This window comes from Hemiscyllium ocellatum, unplaced genomic scaffold (genome assembly GCF_020745735.1).
Source record: "Hemiscyllium ocellatum isolate sHemOce1 unplaced genomic scaffold, sHemOce1.pat.X.cur. scaffold_1345_pat_ctg1, whole genome shotgun sequence".
NCBI classification, from domain to species: Eukaryota; Metazoa; Chordata; class Chondrichthyes; order Orectolobiformes; family Hemiscylliidae; genus Hemiscyllium; species Hemiscyllium ocellatum.
The window spans coordinates 38964-58334 of NW_026867750.1; the positions used below are offsets into that span (position 1 = coordinate 38964).

Genomic DNA, 19371 nt, shown 5'->3' on the forward strand with positions numbered 1-19371 from the left:
GTTCGGCGGTTTTTATTCTGAACTGGATCGCAAAACCAGTTCTCTGCGATGCCAATCAGCTGGTCAAGTTGAAACAAATGTCTTGCGGTTTCGTCCATTCCCTGCAGTAATTCGCTACCCTGGTTCAGACGTGAATGACAAGCATGTCAAAAACCTCATCACGACTCAGACACAGTTCCCCCACGATTAGGACGGATCCCACCGATTGTGAATAACCTCAGAGAGAGAGAGAGACAGGCAATCGGCGTGGATTCGATGGGTTGAACGGCTTGTGTCTACGCGAGAATGGTGCTACGTGTTTATGGCGTCCCACTGCCTGTCTCTGGGACAGAGAGGCTGAGGGAGCAAAACTGGTTCATTTTTAACCGTCCCTTCCGTGTTGGACTGCCTGCAGTCCCTCAGCTCAGGGCCGTGGGGAGGACTCTCAGTGAGTGAAGGTTTCACTCGGAGTCTCTTCATCTGGGACACTTGGGGCTCAGATGTTAACTGCTGCGCGGTAGCAACAAAGAAAGCGATGCCCACTTTGCAATAGACTTTCCGTAAGATTGCTGCGTGAAGACGATTTCTGAACACCAAGAAGGCTGCACAACAATGTGAATTTACCTGGGCGAAGAGTCCTCGGTGTCCATTTCTCTCTGTCCTGCCAGCACAGCATCTTTCTATCGCTCCGATAACAGACCTTTGGAGAAAGTTCACAATCAAAGTTGTTCATGTTCCCCGCATTAATGCAACTGACACCTCTCACCCCAACGGTTTCAGAGAGTGAGAGAGAGAGAGAGAGAGAGAGAGACTCTACCCGCCCCCACCCTACACCCCGCCCCCCCCCACCCCCAGAACAACGTGCAAGTAGAAATAAATTGGTTTAATTATCGAGGAGTGGAGATAGTCCAGTTCCTGGGGATGAGACAAACATCATCGCCCCGGGGACAAAATGACAAGCAGAAGTTCTGGAAACGCTTTGCTGCTTGCAATTCTTGGAGCAATGTGGAATGTACTTCACACTGAGCAACTTTCAGCTGGCTCAGAGTCTCCAATGTACATTGCTGTGTTTGCCGCCAGCTCAGAGAGAGAGAACAATAGGAAGGACGTAGGAGTGAATAACGATCCGCGTGAGAGGGCGAATAGCTGCTCATGGAGACTGTTAGTGGCTAACAATACGTAGTGTGTCATAGCAGACGAGGTGATAACAAGGAGTCGTTTGTGTGGTAGGGGTCAAGGACATGGGGGAGTTCAGGCCCTAAAGTTATGGAACTCGATATTGAAGACCGGAGGGCTGTCAGGTCTCCAAGTGGAAAATGAGTCGTTGTTCTTTCATCTGGAGCTAGAACACTGCTGCAAGCCTGAGACAGAGATGTTGGTCAGGGAACAGGGTGATGTGTTAAAGTGGCAGACAACCGCCAGGTCAGGGCCTTTTTCCTGCGGGCAGAACCGGGATGTTCAGCGAAGCAGTCACCCAGTTTATGCTTCATGCTACATTGGGGAAACGACACTGTGAGTAGCGAATGCAGTGGACTAGGTTGTGGCAAAAGTGCTGCTTCACCTGGCAGGTATGTTTGAGCCCTTGGATATTCAGGAGGGAGCAGGTAAATGGGCAGGTGTTACACATTCGGCGGTTGCAGGCGAAAGCGACTTGGCACTATGGGAGGTGGGTGTGGGGTGTTGCGAGTGAAGGAAGAGTGGACCCGAAGTGTAACCCCTGGCACAACGGGTGCGTGTTGGGACCATAACCCACTCTCTCCTATTCACTCAATGTCGTCTTTAGCAGCTTTCCCGTATAACTGCGCTCTGTTCTGCACCTCGCCTTCTCATCTGCTTCCGAAAAAAGCTTGGACATAAATATTTCACAGTGATATACTGGCCCAATGTGCACAGTCGAGTTGATACACTCGTGGAGATCTGCGTGGTCTTCTCCTGTTCTCTGTATCCCATGGTGAGGAGGGTAATGCTTGTCACTGGCCGCTCGGGTGTCATAGAAGAGTTTCAAAACAAAATGGTTGAATTATCTGCCAGTGGAGAGAGCCCGGTTCCTGGGGACGTGACAAACAGCAGCAGGGAGACTGAATGAGAAGCAGCTGTTCGAGAAACTCTTTGCCGCTAGCAATTCTTAGAGCAATCTCAAATGTATTTCATAGTGAGCACGTCTCAGGTCACTCAAGCGGTGTGGGGCATTCATCGCGCGCCGGCTCGCTGGCTCGTTGGTCTAGGCGTATGATTCTCGCTTTGGGTGCCGTACTGTGATGAGTTGCGAGAGGTCCCGGGTTCAAATCCCGGACGAGCCCGAGGTTTTTCTAAAACTTGACTTGTGCAAAACTGCCTGATTAATTTTCTCAAAAAGCACCTTGGTGAAACGAGGTTGGGCTGTCTGGAGTACGGACAAGGCAGAAAACAGGGAAGTGAAATGGTTGGATGTAGTGTCGAACAGGTTGACGTGAGCTGTGCGGTGTTTGGGGAATGTCAGCAATGAAGGTAGATTGGAAAATTGGGACAGCTCTCCTCGGAGAACCGAAGTTTTCCAAGTCATGAGGGACCTAGAAACAGGAAATAATGTTGTGAAAATGTTCCCACACCTGAAAGGTCCACAACGATTCGGCAGAATTTTAAGGTCACCAGGAAAACAAGTAAAAGTGACAGGAGGAAGAACGTTTTCGTACAGGGAGTGGTTAGTGTCAGTAAGTCCCTGTCGGACATTGACAAAGAGGAAGATTCAATGAACACAAAAGGGAATTCGGTGGTCACGTTCAGATGTGCAGATTTACGCTGAGAATGAAACGAATAGACACACGTTGACTTAAGTATAGAACCAGCAGAGCGAAGGTGGGCCGCATGGCCTCCGTCTGCGCTGCGACACATGTTGTGATTCAGTGTGAAATCACATCACAGTTCGACCAACAGAATGTGGGAATTTAGTAAAAACGTTTCTATTTACACAGCCTCCGTACGTCTGCGAAACAGCATATCACACGACAGCAGCGGAGGTCTTTGACATCAGTCTCGAACGTGCGAGCCGCGTGCCAGATGAAAAGCTGAATCGCTCTGTGGACAGGGCTCAGAGCGTGGCAGCAGAGTGGCGCAGCGGGAGCGTGCTGGGCCCATAACCCAGAGGTCGATGGATCGAAACCATCCTCTGCTATTATTCAATGTCACCTCGAGCTGATTTCCTTTGGATCGGTGCTCTCTTCTGCCAGCTGCATACCCGAATGGCATGTAGCATATCGATGCACTCGCCAAATCCACTCCATGCAAGGTGCGTGGTTTTCGAGGTCTCAGTGGCATTCTGTTGTTCGGCGGTTTTTATTCTGAACTGGATCGCAAAACCAGTTCTCTGCGATGCCAATCAGCTGGTCAAGTTGAAACAAATGTCTTGCGGTTTCGTCCATTCCCTGCAGTAATTCGCTACCCTGGTTCAGACGTGAATGACAAGCATGTCAAAAACCTCATCACGACTCAGACACAGTTCCCCCACGATTAGGACGGATCCCACCGATTGTGAATAACCTCAGAGAGAGAGAGAGACAGGCAATCGGCGTGGATTCGATGGGTTGAACGGCTTGTGTCTACGCGAGAATGGTGCTACGTGTTTATGGCGTCCCACTGCCTGTCTCTGGGACAGAGAGGCTGAGGGAGCAAAACTGGTTCATTTTTAACCGTCCCTTCCGTGTTGGACTGCCTGCAGTCCCTCAGCTCAGGGCCGTGGGGAGGACTCTCAGTGAGTGAAGGTTTCACTCGGAGTCTCTTCATCTGGGACACTTGGGGCTCAGATGTTAACTGCTGCGCGGTAGCAACAAAGAAAGCGATGCCCACTTTGCAATAGACTTTCCGTAAGATTGCTGCGTGAAGACGATTTCTGAACACCAAGAAGGCTGCACAACAATGTGAATTTACCTGGGCGAAGAGTCCTCGGTGTCCATTTCTCTCTGTCCTGCCAGCACAGCATCTTTCTATCGCTCCGATAACAGACCTTTGGAGAAAGTTCACAATCAAAGTTGTTCATGTTCCCCGCATTAATGCAACTGACACCTCTCACCCCAACGGTTTCAGAGAGTGAGAGAGAGAGAGAGAGAGAGAGAGACTCTACCCGCCCCCACCCTACACCCCGCCCCCCCCCCCCAACCCCCAGAACAACGTGCAAGTAGAAATAAATTGGTTTAATTATCGAGGAGTGGAGATAGTCCAGTTCCTGGGGATGAGACAAACATCATCGCCCCGGGGACAAAATGACAAGCAGAAGTTCTGGAAACGCTTTGCTGCTTGCAATTCTTGGAGCAATGTGGAATGTACTTCACACTGAGCAACTTTCAGCTGGCTCAGAGTCTCCAATGTACATTGCTGTGTTTGCCGCCAGCTCAGAGAGAGAGAACAATAGGAAGGACGTAGGAGTGAATAACGATCCGCGTGAGAGGGCGAATAGCTGCTCATGGAGACTGTTAGTGGCTAACAATACGTAGTGTGTCATAGCAGACGAGGTGATAACAAGGAGTCGTTTGTGTGGTAGGGGTCAAGGACATGGGGGAGTTCAGGCCCTAAAGTTATGGAACTCGATATTGAAGACCGGAGGGCTGTCAGGTCTCCAAGTGGAAAATGAGTCGTTGTTCTTTCATCTGGAGCTAGAACACTGCTGCAAGCCTGAGACAGAGATGTTGGTCAGGGAACAGGGTGATGTGTTAAAGTGGCAGACAACCGCCAGGTCAGGGCCTTTTTCCTGCGGGCAGAACCGGGATGTTCAGCGAAGCAGTCACCCAGTTTATGCTTCATGCTACATTGGGGAAACGACACTGTGAGTAGCGAATGCAGTGGACTAGGTTGTGGCAAAAGTGCTGCTTCACCTGGCAGGTATGTTTGAGCCCTTGGATATTCAGGAGGGAGCAGGTAAATGGGCAGGTGTTACACATTCGGCGGTTGCAGGCGAAAGCGACTTGGCACTATGGGAGGTGGGTGTGGGGTGTTGCGAGTGAAGGAAGAGTGGACCCGAAGTGTAACCCCTGGCACAACGGGTGCGTGTTGGGACCATAACCCACTCTCTCCTATTCACTCAATGTCGTCTTTAGCAGCTTTCCCGTATAACTGCGCTCTGTTCTGCACCTCGCCTTCTCATCTGCTTCCGGAAAAAAGCTTGGACATAAATATTTCACAGTGATATACTGGCCCAATGTGCACAGTCGAGTTGATACACTCGTGGAGATCTGCGTGGTCTTCTCCTGTTCTCTGTATCCCATGGTGAGGAGGGTAATGCTTGTCACTGGCCGCTCGGGTGTCATAGAAGAGTTTCAAAACAAAATGGTTGAATTATCTGCCAGTGGAGAGAGCCCGGTTCCTGGGGACGTGACAAACAGCAGCAGGGAGACTGAATGAGAAGCAGCTGTTCGAGAAACTCTTTGCCGCTAGCAATTCTTAGAGCAATCTCAAATGTATTTCATAGTGAGCACGTCTCAGGTCACTCAAGCGGTGTGGGGCATCATCGCGCGCCGGCTCGCTGGCTCGTTGGTCTAGGCGTATGATTCTCGCTTTGGGTGCCGTACTGTGATGAGTTGCGAGAGGTCCCGGGTTCAAATCCCGGACGAGCCCGAGGTTTTTCTAAAACTTGACTTGTGCAAAACTGCCTGATTAATTTTCTCAAAAAGCACCTTGGTGAAACGAGGTTGGGCTGTCTGGAGTACGGACAAGGCAGAAAACAGGGAAGTGAAATGGTTGGATGTAGTGTCGAACAGGTTGACGTGAGCTGTGCGGTGTTTGGGGAATGTCAGCAATGAAGGTAGATTGGAAAATTGGGACAGCTCTCCTCGGAGAACCGAAGTTTTCCAAGTCATGAGGGACCTAGAAACAGGAAATAATGTTGTGAAAATGTTCCCACACCTGAAAGGTCCACAACGATTCGGCAGAATTTTAAGGTCACCAGGAAAACAAGTAAAAGTGACAGGAGGAAGAACGTTTTCGTACAGGGAGTGGTTAGTGTCAGTAAGTCCCTGTCGGACATTGACAAAGAGGAAGATTCAATGAACACAAAAGGGAATTCGGTGGTCACGTTCAGATGTGCAGATTTACGCTGAGAATGAAACGAATAGACACACGTTGACTTAAGTATAGAACCAGCAGAGCGAAGGTGGGCCGCATGGCCTCCGTCTGCGCTGCGACACATGTTGTGATTCAGTGTGAAATCACATCACAGTTCGACCAACAGAATGTGGGAATTTAGTAAAAACGTTTCTATTTACACAGCCTCCGTACGTCTGCGAAACAGCATATCACACGACAGCAGCGGAGGTCTTTGACATCAGTCTCGAACGTGCGAGCCGCGTGCCAGATGAAAAGCTGAATCGCTCTGTGGACAGGGCTCAGAGCGTGGCAGCAGAGTGGCGCAGCGGGAGCGTGCTGGGCCCATAACCCAGAGGTCGATGGATCGAAACCATCCTCTGCTATTATTCAATGTCACCTCGAGCTGATTTCCTTTGGATCGGTGCTCTCTTCTGCCAGCTGCATACCCGAATGGCATGTAGCATATCGATGCACTCGCCAAATCCACTCCATGCAAGGTGCGTGGTTTTCGAGGTCTCAGTGGCATTCTGTTGTTCGGCGGTTTTTATTCTGAACTGGATCGCAAAACCAGTTCTCTGCGATGCCAATCAGCTGGTCAAGTTGAAACAAATGTCTTGCGGTTTCGTCCATTCCCTGCAGTAATTCGCTACCCTGGTTCAGACGTGAATGACAAGCATGTCAAAAACCTCATCACGACTCAGACACAGTTCCCCCACGATTAGGACGGATCCCACCGATTGTGAATAACCTCAGAGAGAGAGAGAGACAGGCAATCGGCGTGGATTCGATGGGTTGAACGGCTTGTGTCTACGCGAGAATGGTGCTACGTGTTTATGGCGTCCCACTGCCTGTCTCTGGGACAGAGAGGCTGAGGGAGCAAAACTGGTTCATTTTTAACCGTCCCTTCCGTGTTGGACTGCCTGCAGTCCCTCAGCTCAGGGCCGTGGGGAGGACTCTCAGTGAGTGAAGGTTTCACTCGGAGTCTCTTCATCTGGGACACTTGGGGCTCAGATGTTAACTGCTGCGCGGTAGCAACAAAGAAAGCGATGCCCACTTTGCAATAGACTTTCCGTAAGATTGCTGCGTGAAGACGATTTCTGAACACCAAGAAGGCTGCACAACAATGTGAATTTACCTGGGCGAAGAGTCCTCGGTGTCCATTTCTCTCTGTCCTGCCAGCACAGCATCTTTCTATCGCTCCGATAACAGACCTTTGGAGAAAGTTCACAATCAAAGTTGTTCATGTTCCCCGCATTAATGCAACTGACACCTCTCACCCCAACGGTTTCAGAGAGTGAGAGAGAGAGAGAGAGAGAGAGAGACTCTACCCGCCCCCACCCTACACCCCGCCCCCCCCCCCCCCAACCCCAGAACAACGTGCAAGTAGAAATAAATTGGTTTAATTATCGAGGAGTGGAGATAGTCCAGTTCCTGGGGATGAGACAAACATCATCGCCCCGGGGACAAAATGACAAGCAGAAGTTCTGGAAACGCTTTGCTGCTTGCAATTCTTGGAGCAATGTGGAATGTACTTCACACTGAGCAACTTTCAGCTGGCTCAGAGTCTCCAATGTACATTGCTGTGTTTGCCGCCAGCTCAGAGAGAGAGAACAATAGGAAGGACGTAGGAGTGAATAACGATCCGCGTGAGAGGGCGAATAGCTGCTCATGGAGACTGTTAGTGGCTAACAATACGTAGTGTGTCATAGCAGACGAGGTGATAACAAGGAGTCGTTTGTGTGGTAGGGGTCAAGGACATGGGGGAGTTCAGGCCCTAAAGTTATGGAACTCGATATTGAAGACCGGAGGGCTGTCAGGTCTCCAAGTGGAAAATGAGTCGTTGTTCTTTCATCTGGAGCTAGAACACTGCTGCAAGCCTGAGACAGAGATGTTGGTCAGGGAACAGGGTGATGTGTTAAAGTGGCAGACAACCGCCAGGTCAGGGCCTTTTTCCTGCGGGCAGAACCGGGATGTTCAGCGAAGCAGTCACCCAGTTTATGCTTCATGCTACATTGGGGAAACGACACTGTGAGTAGCGAATGCAGTGGACTAGGTTGTGGCAAAAGTGCTGCTTCACCTGGCAGGTATGTTTGAGCCCTTGGATATTCAGGAGGGAGCAGGTAAATGGGCAGGTGTTACACATTCGGCGGTTGCAGGCGAAAGCGACTTGGCACTATGGGAGGTGGGTGTGGGGTGTTGCGAGTGAAGGAAGAGTGGACCCGAAGTGTAACCCCTGGCACAACGGGTGCGTGTTGGGACCATAACCCACTCTCTCCTATTCACTCAATGTCGTCTTTAGCAGCTTTCCCGTATAACTGCGCTCTGTTCTGCACCTCGCCTTCTCATCTGCTTCCGGAAAAAAGCTTGGACATAAATATTTCACAGTGATATACTGGCCCAATGTGCACAGTCGAGTTGATACACTCGTGGAGATCTGCGTGGTCTTCTCCTGTTCTCTGTATCCCATGGTGAGGAGGGTAATGCTTGTCACTGGCCGCTCGGGTGTCATAGAAGAGTTTCAAAACAAAATGGTTGAATTATCTGCCAGTGGAGAGAGCCCGGTTCCTGGGGACGTGACAAACAGCAGCAGGGAGACTGAATGAGAAGCAGCTGTTCGAGAAACTCTTTGCCGCTAGCAATTCTTAGAGCAATCTCAAATGTATTTCATAGTGAGCACGTCTCAGGTCACTCAAGCGGTGTGGGGCATTCATCGCGCGCCGGCTCGCTGGCTCGTTGGTCTAGGCGTATGATTCTCGCTTTGGGTGCCTTACTGTGATGAGTTGCGAGAGGTCCCGGGTTCAAATCCCGGACGAGCCCGAGGTTTTTCTAAAACTTGACTTGTGCAAAACTGCCTGATTAATTTTCTCAAAAAGCACCTTGGTGAAACGAGGTTGGGCTGTCTGGAGTACGGACAAGGCAGAAAACAGGGAAGTGAAATGGTTGGATGTAGTGTCGAACAGGTTGACGTGAGCTGTGCGGTGTTTGGGGAATGTCAGCAATGAAGGTAGATTGGAAAATTGGGACAGCTCTCCTCGGAGAACCGAAGTTTTCCAAGTCATGAGGGACCTAGAAACAGGAAATAATGTTGTGAAAATGTTCCCACACCTGAAAGGTCCACAACGATTCGGCAGAATTTTAAGGTCACCAGGAAAACAAGTAAAAGTGACAGGAGGAAGAACGTTTTCGTACAGGGAGTGGTTAGTGTCAGTAAGTCCCTGTCGGACATTGACAAAGAGGAAGATTCAATGAACACAAAAGGGAATTCGGTGGTCACGTTCAGATGTGCAGATTTACGCTGAGAATGAAACGAATAGACACACGTTGACTTAAGTATAGAACCAGCAGAGCGAAGGTGGGCCGCATGGCCTCCGTCTGCGCTGCGACACATGTTGTGATTCAGTGTGAAATCACATCACAGTTCGACCAACAGAATGTGGGAATTTAGTAAAAACGTTTCTATTTACACAGCCTCCGTACGTCTGCGAAACAGCATATCACACGACAGCAGCGGAGGTCTTTGACATCAGTCTCGAACGTGCGAGCCGCGTGCCAGATGAAAAGCTGAATCGCTCTGTGGACAGGGCTCAGAGCGTGGCAGCAGAGTGGCGCAGCGGGAGCGTGCTGGGCCCATAACCCAGAGGTCGATGGATCGAAACCATCCTCTGCTATTATTCAATGTCACCTCGAGCTGATTTCCTTTGGATCGGTGCTCTCTTCTGCCAGCTGCATACCCGAATGGCATGTAGCATATCGATGCACTCGCCAAATCCACTCCATGCAAGGTGCGTGGTTTTCGAGGTCTCAGTGGCATTCTGTTGTTCGGCGGTTTTTATTCTGAACTGGATCGCAAAACCAGTTCTCTGCGATGCCAATCAGCTGGTCAAGTTGAAACAAATGTCTTGCGGTTTCGTCCATTCCCTGCAGTAATTCGCTACCCTGGTTCAGACGTGAATGACAAGCATGTCAAAAACCTCATCACGACTCAGACACAGTTCCCCCACGATTAGGACGGATCCCACCGATTGTGAATAACCTCAGAGAGAGAGAGAGACAGGCAATCGGCGTGGATTCGATGGGTTGAACGGCTTGTGTCTACGCGAGAATGGTGCTACGTGTTTATGGCGTCCCACTGCCTGTCTCTGGGACAGAGAGGCTGAGGGAGCAAAACTGGTTCATTTTTAACCGTCCCTTCCGTGTTGGACTGCCTGCAGTCCCTCAGCTCAGGGCCGTGGGGAGGACTCTCAGTGAGTGAAGGTTTCACTCGGAGTCTCTTCATCTGGGACACTTGGGGCTCAGATGTTAACTGCTGCGCGGTAGCAACAAAGAAAGCGATGCCCACTTTGCAATAGACTTTCCGTAAGATTGCTGCGTGAAGACGATTTCTGAACACCAAGAAGGCTGCACAACAATGTGAATTTACCTGGGCGAAGAGTCCTCGGTGTCCATTTCTCTCTGTCCTGCCAGCACAGCATCTTTCTATCGCTCCGATAACAGACCTTTGGAGAAAGTTCACAATCAAAGTTGTTCATGTTCCCCGCATTAATGCAACTGACACCTCTCACCCCAACGGTTTCAGAGAGTGAGAGAGAGAGAGAGAGAGAGAGAGACTCTACCCGCCCCCACCCTACACCCCGCCCCCCCCCCCCCCAACCCCCAGAACAACGTGCAAGTAGAAATAAATTGGTTTAATTATCGAGGAGTGGAGATAGTCCAGTTCCTGGGGATGAGACAAACATCATCGCCCCGGGGACAAAATGACAAGCAGAAGTTCTGGAAACGCTTTGCTGCTTGCAATTCTTGGAGCAATGTGGAATGTACTTCACACTGAGCAACTTTCAGCTGGCTCAGAGTCTCCAATGTACATTGCTGTGTTTGCCGCCAGCTCAGAGAGAGAGAACAATAGGAAGGACGTAGGAGTGAATAACGATCCGCGTGAGAGGGCGAATAGCTGCTCATGGAGACTGTTAGTGGCTAACAATACGTAGTGTGTCATAGCAGACGAGGTGATAACAAGGAGTCGTTTGTGTGGTAGGGGTCAAGGACATGGGGGAGTTCAGGCCCTAAAGTTATGGAACTCGATATTGAAGACCGGAGGGCTGTCAGGTCTCCAAGTGGAAAATGAGTCGTTGTTCTTTCATCTGGAGCTAGAACACTGCTGCAAGCCTGAGACAGAGATGTTGGTCAGGGAACAGGGTGATGTGTTAAAGTGGCAGACAACCGCCAGGTCAGGGCCTTTTTCCTGCGGGCAGAACCGGGATGTTCAGCGAAGCAGTCACCCAGTTTATGCTTCATGCTACATTGGGGAAACGACACTGTGAGTAGCGAATGCAGTGGACTAGGTTGTGGCAAAAGTGCTGCTTCACCTGGCAGGTATGTTTGAGCCCTTGGATATTCAGGAGGGAGCAGGTAAATGGGCAGGTGTTACACATTCGGCGGTTGCAGGCGAAAGCGACTTGGCACTATGGGAGGTGGGTGTGGGGTGTTGCGAGTGAAGGAAGAGTGGACCCGAAGTGTAACCCCTGGCACAACGGGTGCGTGTTGGGACCATAACCCACTCTCTCCTATTCACTCAATGTCGTCTTTAGCAGCTTTCCCGTATAACTGCGCTCTGTTCTGCACCTCGCCTTCTCATCTGCTTCCGGAAAAAAGCTTGGACATAAATATTTCACAGTGATATACTGGCCCAATGTGCACAGTCGAGTTGATACACTCGTGGAGATCTGCGTGGTCTTCTCCTGTTCTCTGTATCCCATGGTGAGGAGGGTAATGCTTGTCACTGGCCGCTCGGGTGTCATAGAAGAGTTTCAAAACAAAATGGTTGAATTATCTGCCAGTGGAGAGAGCCCGGTTCCTGGGGACGTGACAAACAGCAGCAGGGAGACTGAATGAGAAGCAGCTGTTCGAGAAACTCTTTGCCGCTAGCAATTCTTAGAGCAATCTCAAATGTATTTCATAGTGAGCACGTCTCAGGTCACTCAAGCGGTGTGGGGCATTCATCGCGCGCCGGCTCGCTGGCTCGTTGGTCTAGGCGTATGATTCTCGCTTTGGGTGCCTTACTGTGATGAGTTGCGAGAGGTCCCGGGTTCAAATCCCGGACGAGCCCGAGGTTTTTCTAAAACTTGACTTGTGCAAAACTGCCTGATTAATTTTCTCAAAAAGCACCTTGGTGAAACGAGGTTGGGCTGTCTGGAGTACGGACAAGGCAGAAAACAGGGAAGTGAAATGGTTGGATGTAGTGTCGAACAGGTTGACGTGAGCTGTGCGGTGTTTGGGGAATGTCAGCAATGAAGGTAGATTGGAAAATTGGGACAGCTCTCCTCGGAGAACCGAAGTTTTCCAAGTCATGAGGGACCTAGAAACAGGAAATAATGTTGTGAAAATGTTCCCACACCTGAAAGGTCCACAACGATTCGGCAGAATTTTAAGGTCACCAGGAAAACAAGTAAAAGTGACAGGAGGAAGAACGTTTTCGTACAGGGAGTGGTTAGTGTCAGTAAGTCCCTGTCGGACATTGACAAAGAGGAAGATTCAATGAACACAAAAGGGAATTCGGTGGTCACGTTCAGATGTGCAGATTTACGCTGAGAATGAAACGAATAGACACACGTTGACTTAAGTATAGAACCAGCAGAGCGAAGGTGGGCCGCATGGCCTCCGTCTGCGCTGCGACACATGTTGTGATTCAGTGTGAAATCACATCACAGTTCGACCAACAGAATGTGGGAATTTAGTAAAAACGTTTCTATTTACACAGCCTCCGTACGTCTGCGAAACAGCATATCACACGACAGCAGCGGAGGTCTTTGACATCAGTCTCGAACGTGCGAGCCGCGTGCCAGATGAAAAGCTGAATCGCTCTGTGGACAGGGCTCAGAGCGTGGCAGCAGAGTGGCGCAGCGGGAGCGTGCTGGGCCCATAACCCAGAGGTCGATGGATCGAAACCATCCTCTGCTATTATTCAATGTCACCTCGAGCTGATTTCCTTTGGATCGGTGCTCTCTTCTGCCAGCTGCATACCCGAATGGCATGTAGCATATCGATGCACTCGCCAAATCCACTCCATGCAAGGTGCGTGGTTTTCGAGGTCTCAGTGGCATTCTGTTGTTCGGCGGTTTTTATTCTGAACTGGATCGCAAAACCAGTTCTCTGCGATGCCAATCAGCTGGTCAAGTTGAAACAAATGTCTTGCGGTTTCGTCCATTCCCTGCAGTAATTCGCTACCCTGGTTCAGACGTGAATGACAAGCATGTCAAAAACCTCATCACGACTCAGACACAGTTCCCCCACGATTAGGACGGATCCCACCGATTGTGAATAACCTCAGAGAGAGAGAGAGACAGGCAATCGGCGTGGATTCGATGGGTTGAACGGCTTGTGTCTACGCGAGAATGGTGCTACGTGTTTATGGCGTCCCACTGCCTGTCTCTGGGACAGAGAGGCTGAGGGAGCAAAACTGGTTCATTTTTAACCGTCCCTTCCGTGTTGGACTGCCTGCAGTCCCTCAGCTCAGGGCCGTGGGGAGGACTCTCAGTGAGTGAAGGTTTCACTCGGAGTCTCTTCATCTGGGACACTTGGGGCTCAGATGTTAACTGCTGCGCGGTAGCAACAAAGAAAGCGATGCCCACTTTGCAATAGACTTTCCGTAAGATTGCTGCGTGAAGACGATTTCTGAACACCAAGAAGGCTGCACAACAATGTGAATTTACCTGGGCGAAGAGTCCTCGGTGTCCATTTCTCTCTGTCCTGCCAGCACAGCATCTTTCTATCGCTCCGATAACAGACCTTTGGAGAAAGTTCACAATCAAAGTTGTTCATGTTCCCCGCATTAATGCAACTGACACCTCTCACCCCAACGGTTTCAGAGAGTGAGAGAGAGAGAGAGAGAGAGAGAGACTCTACCCGCCCCCACCCTACACCCCGCCCCCCCCCCCCAACCCCCAGAACAACGTGCAAGTAGAAATAAATTGGTTTAATTATCGAGGAGTGGAGATAGTCCAGTTCCTGGGGATGAGACAAACATCATCGCCCCGGGGACAAAATGACAAGCAGAAGTTCTGGAAACGCTTTGCTGCTTGCAATTCTTGGAGCAATGTGGAATGTACTTCACACTGAGCAACTTTCAGCTGGCTCAGAGTCTCCAATGTACATTGCTGTGTTTGCCGCCAGCTCAGAGAGAGAGAACAATAGGAAGGACGTAGGAGTGAATAACGATCCGCGTGAGAGGGCGAATAGCTGCTCATGGAGACTGTTAGTGGCTAACAATACGTAGTGTGTCATAGCAGACGAGGTGATAACAAGGAGTCGTTTGTGTGGTAGGGGTCAAGGACATGGGGGAGTTCAGGCCCTAAAGTTATGGAACTCGATATTGAAGACCGGAGGGCTGTCAGGTCTCCAAGTGGAAAATGAGTCGTTGTTCTTTCATCTGGAGCTAGAACACTGCTGCAAGCCTGAGACAGAGATGTTGGTCAGGGAACAGGGTGATGTGTTAAAGTGGCAGACAACCGCCAGGTCAGGGCCTTTTTCCTGCGGGCAGAACCGGGATGTTCAGCGAAGCAGTCACCCAGTTTATGCTTCATGCTACATTGGGGAAACGACACTGTGAGTAGCGAATGCAGTGGACTAGGTTGTGGCAAAAGTGCTGCTTCACCTGGCAGGTATGTTTGAGCCCTTGGATATTCAGGAGGGAGCAGGTAAATGGGCAGGTGTTACACATTCGGCGGTTGCAGGCGAAAGCGACTTGGCACTATGGGAGGTGGGTGTGGGGTGTTGCGAGTGAAGGAAGAGTGGACCCGAAGTGTAACCCCTGGCACAACGGGTGCGTGTTGGGACCATAACCCACTCTCTCCTATTCACTCAATGTCGTCTTTAGCAGCTTTCCCGTATAACTGCGCTCTGTTCTGCACCTCGCCTTCTCATCTGCTTCCGGAAAAAAGCTTGGACATAAATATTTCACAGTGATATACTGGCCCAATGTGCACAGTCGAGTTGATACACTCGTGGAGATCTGCGTGGTCTTCTCCTGTTCTCTGTATCCCATGGTGAGGAGGGTAATGCTTGTCACTGGCCGCTCGGGTGTCATAGAAGAGTTTCAAAACAAAATGGTTGAATTATCTGCCAGTGGAGAGAGCCCGGTTCCTGGGGACGTGACAAACAGCAGCAGGGAGACTGAATGAGAAGCAGCTGTTCGAGAAACTCTTTGCCGCTAGCAATTCTTAGAGCAATCTCAAATGTATTTCATAGTGAGCACGTCTCAGGTCACTCAAGCGGTGTGGGGCATCATCGCGCGCCGGCTCGCTGGCTCGTTGGTCTAGGCGTATGATTCTCGCTTTGGGTGCCTTACTGTGATGAGTTGCGAGAGGTCCCGGGTTCAAATCCCGGACGAGCCCGAGGGTTTTTCTAAAACTTGACTTGTGCAAAACTGCCTGATTAATTTTCTCAAAAAGCACCTTGGTGAAACGAGGTTGGGCTGTCTGGAGTACGGACAAGGCAGAAAACAGGGAAGTGAAATGGTTGGATGTAGTGTCGAACAGGTTGACGTGAGCTGTGCGGTGTTTGGGGAATGTCAGCAATGAAGGTAGATTGGAAAATTGGGACAGCTCTCCTCGGAGAACCGAAGTTTTCCAAGTCATGAGGGACCTAGAAACAGGAAATAATGTTGTGAAAATGTTCCCACACCTGAAAGGTCCACAACGATTCGGCAGAATTTTAAGGTCACCAGGAAAACAAGTAAAAGTGACAGGAGGAAGAACGTTTTCGTACAGGGAGTGGTTAGTGTCAGTAAGTCCCTGTCGGACATTGACAAAGAGGAAGATTCAATGAACACAAAAGGGAATTCGGTGGTCACGTTCAGATGTGCAGATTTACGCTGAGAATGAAACGAATAGACACACGTTGACTTAAGTATAGAACCAGCAGAGCGAAGGTGGGCCGCATGGCCTCCGTCTGCGCTGCGACACATGTTGTGATTCAGTGTGAAATCACATCACAGTTCGACCAACAGAATGTGGGAATTTAGTAAAAACGTTTCTATTTACACAGCCTCCGTACGTCTGCGAAACAGCATATCACACGACAGCAGCGGAGGTCTTTGACATCAGTCTCGAACGTGCGAGCCGCGTGCCAGATGAAAAGCTGAATCGCTCTGTGGACAGGGCTCAGAGCGTGGCAGCAGAGTGGCGCAGCGGGAGCGTGCTGGGCCCATAACCCAGAGGTCGATGGATCGAAACCATCCTCTGCTATTATTCAATGTCACCTCGAGCTGATTTCCTTTGGATCGGTGCTCTCTTCTGCCAGCTGCATACCCGAATGGCATGTAGCATATCGATGCACTCGCCAAATCCACTCCATGCAAGGTGCGTGGTTTTCGAGGTCTCAGTGGCATTCTGTTGTTCGGCGGTTTTTATTCTGAACTGGATCGCAAAACCAGTTCTCTGCGATGCCAATCAGCTGGTCAAGTTGAAACAAATGTCTTGCGGTTTCGTCCATTCCCTGCAGTAATTCGCTACCCTGGTTCAGACGTGAATGACAAGCATGTCAAAAACCTCATCACGACTCAGACACAGTTCCCCCACGATTAGGACGGATCCCACCGATTGTGAATAACCTCAGAGAGAGAGAGAGACAGGCAATCGGCGTGGATTCGATGGGTTGAACGGCTTGTGTCTACGCGAGAATGGTGCTACGTGTTTATGGCGTCCCACTGCCTGTCTCTGGGACAGAGAGGCTGAGGGAGCAAAACTGGTTCATTTTTAACCGTCCCTTCCGTGTTGGACTGCCTGCAGTCCCTCAGCTCAGGGCCGTGGGGAGGACTCTCAGTGAGTGAAGGTTTCACTCGGAGTCTCTTCATCTGGGACACTTGGGGCTCAGATGTTAACTGCTGCGCGGTAGCAACAAAGAAAGCGATGCCCACTTTGCAATAGACTTTCCGTAAGATTGCTGCGTGAAGACGATTTCTGAACACCAAGAAGGCTGCACAACAATGTGAATTTACCTGGGCGAAGAGTCCTCGGTGTCCATTTCTCTCTGTCCTGCCAGCACAGCATCTTTCTATCGCTCCGATAACAGACCTTTGGAGAAAGTTCACAATCAAAGTTGTTCATGTTCCCCGCATTAATGCAACTGACACCTCTCACCCCAACGGTTTCAGAGAGTGAGAGAGAGAGAGAGAGAGAGAGAGACTCTACCCGCCCCCACCCTACACCCCCCCCCCCCCCAACCCCCAGAACAACGTGCAAGTAGAAATAAATTGGTTTAATTATCGAGGAGTGGAGATAGTCCAGTTCCTGGGGATGAGACAAACATCATCGCCCCGGGGACAAAATGACAAGCAGAAGTTCTGGAAACGCTTTGCTGCTTGCAATTCTTGGAGCAATGTGGAATGTACTTCACACTGAGCAACTTTCAGCTGGCTCAGAGTCTCCAATGTACATTGCTGTGTTTGCCGCCAGCTCAGAGAGAGAGAACAATAGGAAGGACGTAGGAGTGAATAACGATCCGCGTGAGAGGGCGAATAGCTGCTCATGGAGACTGTTAGTGGCTAACAATACGTAGTGTGTCATAGCAGACGAGGTGATAACAAGGAGTCGTTTGTGTGGTAGGGGTCAAGGACATGGGGGAGTTCAGGCCCTAAAGTTATGGAACTCGATATTGAAGACCGGAGGGCTGTCAGGTCTCCAAGTGGAAAATGAGTCGTTGTTCTTTCATCTGGAGCTAGAACACTGCTGCAAGCCTGAGACAGAGATGTTGGTCAGGGAACAGGGTGATGTGTTAAAGTGGCAGACAACCGCCAGGTCAGGGCCTTTTTCCTGCGGGCAGAACCGGGATGTTCAGCGAAGCAGTCACCCAGTTTATGCTTCATGCTACATTGGGGAAACGACACTGTGAGTAGCGAATGCAGTGGACTAGGTTGTGGCAAAAGTGCTGCTTCACCTGGCAGGTATGTTTGAGCCCTTGGATATTCAGGAGGGAGCAGGTAAATGGGCAGGTGTTACACATTCGGCGGTTGCAGGCGAAAGCGACTTGGCACTATGGGAGGTGGGTGTGGGGTGTTGCGAGTGAAGGAAGAGTGGACCCGAAGTGTAACCCCTGGCACAACGGGTGCGTGTTGGGACCATAACCCACTCTCTCCTATTCACTCAATGTCGTCTTTAGCAGCTTTCCCGTATAACTGCGCTCTGTTCTGCACCTCGCCTTCTCATCTGCTTCCGGAAAAAAGCTTGGACATAAATATTTCACAGTGATATACTGGCCCAATGTGCACAGTCGAGTTGATACACTCGTGGAGATCTGCGTGGTCTTCTCCTGTTCTCTGTATCCCATGGTGAGGAGGGTAATGCTTGTCACTGGCCGCTCGGGTGTCATAGAAGAGTTTCAAAACAAAATGGTTGAATTATCTGCCAGTGGAGAGAGCCCGGTTCCTGGGGACGTGACAAACAGCAGCAGGGAGACTGAATGAGAAGCAGCTGTTCGAGAAACTCTTTGCCGCTAGCAATTCTTAGAGCAATCTCAAATGTATTTCATAGTGAGCACGTCTCAGGTCACTCAAGCGGTGTGGGGCATTCATCGCGCGCCGGCTCGCTGGCTCGTTGGTCTAGGCGTATGATTCTCGCTTTGGGTGCCTTACTGTGATGAGTTGCGAGAGGTCCCGGGTTCAAATCCCGGACGAGCCCGAGGTTTTTCTAAAACTTGACTTGTGCAAAACTGCCTGATTAATTTTCTCAAAAAGCACCTTGGTGAAACGAGGTTGGGCTGTCTGGAGTACGGACAAGGCAGAAAACAGGGAAGTGAAATGGTTGGATGTAGTGTCGAACAGGTTGACGTGAGCTGTGCGGTGTTTGGGGAATGTCAGCAATGAAGGTAGATTGGAAAATTGGGACAGCTCTCCTCGGAGAACCGAAGTTTTCCAAGTCATGAGGGACCTAGAAACAGGAAATAATGTTGTGAAAATGTTCCCACACCTGAAAGGTCCACAACGATTCGGCAGAATTTTAAGGTCACCAGGAAAACAAGTAAAAGTGACAGGAGGAAGAACGTTTTCGTACAGGGAGTGGTTAGTGTCAGTAAGTCCCTGTCGGACATTGACAAAGAGGAAGATTCAATGAACACAAAAGGGAATTCGGTGGTCACGTTCAGATGTGCAGATTTACGCTGAGAATGAAACGAATAGACACACGTTGACTTAAGTATAGAACCAGCAGAGCGAAGGTGGGCCGCATGGCCTCCGTCTGCGCTGCGACACATGTTGTGATTCAGTGTGAAATCACATCACAGTTCGACCAACAGAATGTGGGAATTTAGTAAAAACGTTTCTATTTACACAGCCTCCGTACGTCTGCGAAACAG

At 50.2% G+C, this 19371-nt stretch overlaps 5 non-coding genes across 5 annotated transcripts; all 5 read left to right on the forward strand.

Moving 5' to 3' along the window:
* Positions 1-3058: 3058 nt before the first annotated feature.
* Positions 3059-3130, forward strand: trnam-cau (transfer RNA methionine (anticodon CAU)). Its single transcript has one exon. It is a non-coding gene; the product is annotated as a tRNA-Met (tRNA).
* A 3211-nt stretch (positions 3131-6341) lies between these two features.
* Positions 6342-6413, forward strand: trnam-cau (transfer RNA methionine (anticodon CAU)). The gene has a single exon. It is a non-coding gene; the product is annotated as a tRNA-Met (tRNA).
* A 3213-nt stretch (positions 6414-9626) lies between these two features.
* On the forward strand, positions 9627-9698 carry trnam-cau (transfer RNA methionine (anticodon CAU)). The gene has a single exon. It is a non-coding gene; the product is annotated as a tRNA-Met (tRNA).
* Positions 9699-12912: 3214 nt separating this feature from the next.
* On the forward strand, positions 12913-12984 carry trnam-cau (transfer RNA methionine (anticodon CAU)). Its single transcript has one exon. It is a non-coding gene; the product is annotated as a tRNA-Met (tRNA).
* A 3212-nt stretch (positions 12985-16196) lies between these two features.
* On the forward strand, positions 16197-16268 carry trnam-cau (transfer RNA methionine (anticodon CAU)). Its single transcript has one exon. It is a non-coding gene; the product is annotated as a tRNA-Met (tRNA).
* Positions 16269-19371: the final 3103 nt, after the last annotated feature.